Source organism: Pteropus vampyrus, unplaced genomic scaffold (genome assembly GCF_000151845.1).
Source record: "Pteropus vampyrus isolate Shadow unplaced genomic scaffold, Pvam_2.0 Scaffold155, whole genome shotgun sequence".
In the NCBI taxonomy this organism is placed as follows: domain Eukaryota; kingdom Metazoa; phylum Chordata; class Mammalia; order Chiroptera; family Pteropodidae; genus Pteropus; species Pteropus vampyrus.
Genome location: NW_011888936.1, coordinates 4,568,336 through 4,571,722, shown reverse-complemented (window position 1 = coordinate 4,571,722; position 3,387 = coordinate 4,568,336).

The following is a 3,387-nucleotide window of genomic DNA, read 5'->3' as shown; positions in this document are numbered from 1 at the left end:
AAATTTATCAATGAAAACCTAGATTTATCAGTTAGCATGGGTTATTTTTGTCTGGTATAATTGAAAGTTATATTTAATTCATCTTGCATTTTTATTCACACCTTTCAGATAGCTCTGTAGTTTGGGGTACCCGCAAATTCAACCTAGTGGTCTCATTTCTTTTCCCTTTATGACCTTAGTTTTCCTGAAGCAAATTTGCTCAGAATGGAAGACCCCTGGAAATTGTGGGTTTCTTTGCAGAATACCACATAATATTGGTAAATTCATCTTGAAATAGGTGGGGGCAAAAAAGCTTTCCCCGAACAAGGAATCATCTTGGCTAGTTCTGGCTTAAGTAATAGTAGATGATTAAATGCCCAAGCCTGGGATAAATTACCAAAGAAGACATAAAATTGAGAAAAATCAATCCATACTGGTTTGTTTTTTTTTTTCACCATGAAATTGGGGTTGTGGGAAAAAATGAACATCATTTCATTTTACTATTCCATAGAAGCATAGTTTGAGAACCACTTTCTTGAAGAAATAGTCCCTCACCATTTTTTAAATTGTTTTTCTTTTTGAAGCAAGGCTGATTCCTTTTCATTCTAGCTACTGTTTCAGGTCCTACCAACCTCCATGAGATTCTAATGACATACACTCTCTTTCTGTGACATCATCCTGCATTAATTATTCTGAACTTTACAACCATTTCTATCATAAAGGTCTCTTTTGATTTCAAAATTAAATTGTTTTTCCTTGTTTAAGTTATTTTTTCATACTTTTGTTTAATTAGAAGTAAAATAACTGAATGTAATATTCTTCAGGAAATAAAAGAGTGTTTTCTAACTTGGGGTAAGAAGACCTCTTTGACTGAGCCTTATCAGGCGTTGTGCATCACTATCACTTTAAGAAGTTCATCTAAACATTCAAATACAAGGGAATAAAGGAACCGCTTCAGCAGAACCTTAGTTAGAGCCTCTTCTGTTCCGTTTGTTTGTTTAAGCAGAGAGAAAGAAGAGTTGGCAAAGTGATCTGAAATACGGTGTCTGGAATCAGATAGCAAGGATTAAAAAGTCCAGCTGTATTACTTAAAAGTCTGTGATTCTGGGAAAATTAATTACTTGTTTATATCTCAGTCTTTTCATCTATGTAACTATTGTACCAAAGTGATACATAATTGGACCAGAATCATAGGGTTATTCTGAATATTAAATTATACATTATAAATAAATATTTGACATGTTATCTGGCAAATAACAAGTTCTTAATCAATGTCACTTATTATGATAATGACAAATATTTATTTGCTCAATGGTATTTATTGAGTAACTACATGCTCTGTGATAGGAATAAAAATGATGAGCAAAACGGAAACACTCTATCCACTGGGAAACTGTAGTTAGAGACAAACAATAAAAGCAACACAGTTATTAATATATGGTTACAAGCTATAATAAAAAATTGAAGAGTAAGTAGAGAGCAGTTACTCAAAGAACATTAAACAGGAGGGTAACACAAACTAATTTTTTTTTTAAATGAAATTTTTGATGGGATCAACGAATGCTTCTCTAAGAAAGGCACAGGGTTTTATTCAAGACATCATAATGATGACTATAAATGAACTCAGGAAAGGGTGGTTTAAGGGAAGGAGAGCCACTGTACAAAAAGAGGAAACAAGTTTATGAGGCCCAAAGACAGAGAAAATATAAAAGAAGGGCATCGAGTCTGGAAGACAGTGAGTGAGGGGGAGGTTGGTAAGTGAAGAGCCTAGACAGCAAACAAGGGACACAGAGCCTCGCCGTCCACAGTATAGTTGTCAGAGAGTGGTGGAAGAGTGGTGTTTGTTTGTTTGTTTGTTTGTTTGTTTGTTTGTTTGTTTTTGAAGGGGAGGGGAGGAGAGCCGGGTATGTAGCAAAACAGTTCAGACCTTTATTTTATATTTTTCATGGACTCTAGTGTGGAGAAAGTATTACAGGTGGCAAAGTTAATGAGGCGATGTGATGCAGATGGCAGTTCCAGAAACTGATCTGAAAGAGGACAGTATCTTAGAATTAGGTGCAGACTACAGAGATAGAGAGACGTAGGACAGATATAGTGGGGAAACTTTTCAAGTAAAAGTGACAGGACTCAGTGGAATATTTAAAATGATGGGAAAGAGGATGTTGGCAAATATGATCCAGGATTTCTGATTTGCACAACCTAATATGTGAAGTGCTATCCTCTGAGATAGAGAAGGACATTGAGCAAGAAAGAAGAGAGATTATGAGCTCAATTTTCTACAAGTTGTATTTATATTGTATCTTTGATATCCACTAGAGAGATCAAATAGAGAGGTGGATGTGTGAGACCAGAGGTCAGAAGAAGGTCTAGATTTTGAGTTGCAAATCTAGAAATATAGTTTATGGATTATAACTGAAACCATGTGATTGGATAACTGCATTCTGGGAGAATTCAGAAAACTAAAAAAACAAGCAGTTAACAAGACTTCTATTCACATCATTCCACAGTGCAATAATATAAATAGTTCTCTTTGGTTTATTAGTTTACTACATATAAAATTTTGGACAAAAATACCCACACCAAAAATATTTACTAATCTGAATAGCTAGGACACTATAGACCTCCTAACAACTAAGATCAGATAGTAGAGAAAACAAGTGATTACTAGCATAGGTCAGGAGTCTATTACTGAAAAAGTTAGAATTTTTAATGTTATAATAGTTAAGGTATTATAATACTGAGGTTTGTTAATGCATGTCTAGTAGTGTGAGATAAGATAAAGACTAGGTTTGGACAGGAAATCATTTATCACTGTCTTCTTGCTACCTTTATGTTTTAACTCCATAATAATTTGACCTTTGAGCAGCTTTCCCATGAGCATCCTCCAGCTGCTGTTTTAACAATAAATTAAACCAACTGAGCTGTTTATATTTGTCTAAAACAATGTTCCTAACCAGTGTGAGACCAGAAAAAGAGATTAGAAAATGAAGAAAGAGAACAGAAAAGAGATTATCTCTTGCTTTATATATGAAGATTAACTTAGCATAGAAGTCAGAATTGATAAAACAAATTTGATAAATATCAAGCGTGACATCACAGTATGATAACATAATAATCATCCAAGTAATCAAAATTATCATGCAGGGTTTATATAGTGTATGTACTCATTGATCAATATAAACATTATATAGATGTCCTGCATGTGTTATGATAGAAAAGAAAAAAAATCCACATTATTGACTATTTTTCATATTGTTTTCCATTCAGTATTTAACTTTGCAAATGTCTCTTTTGTGACATGAATCCTTTTATTATCACATATCAAAGTAACACATATTGATAATTACTAATTACTAAGTTTAGTATTGTGATTTCAATCAATCATGAGCACAGAACCAATGTTCTATT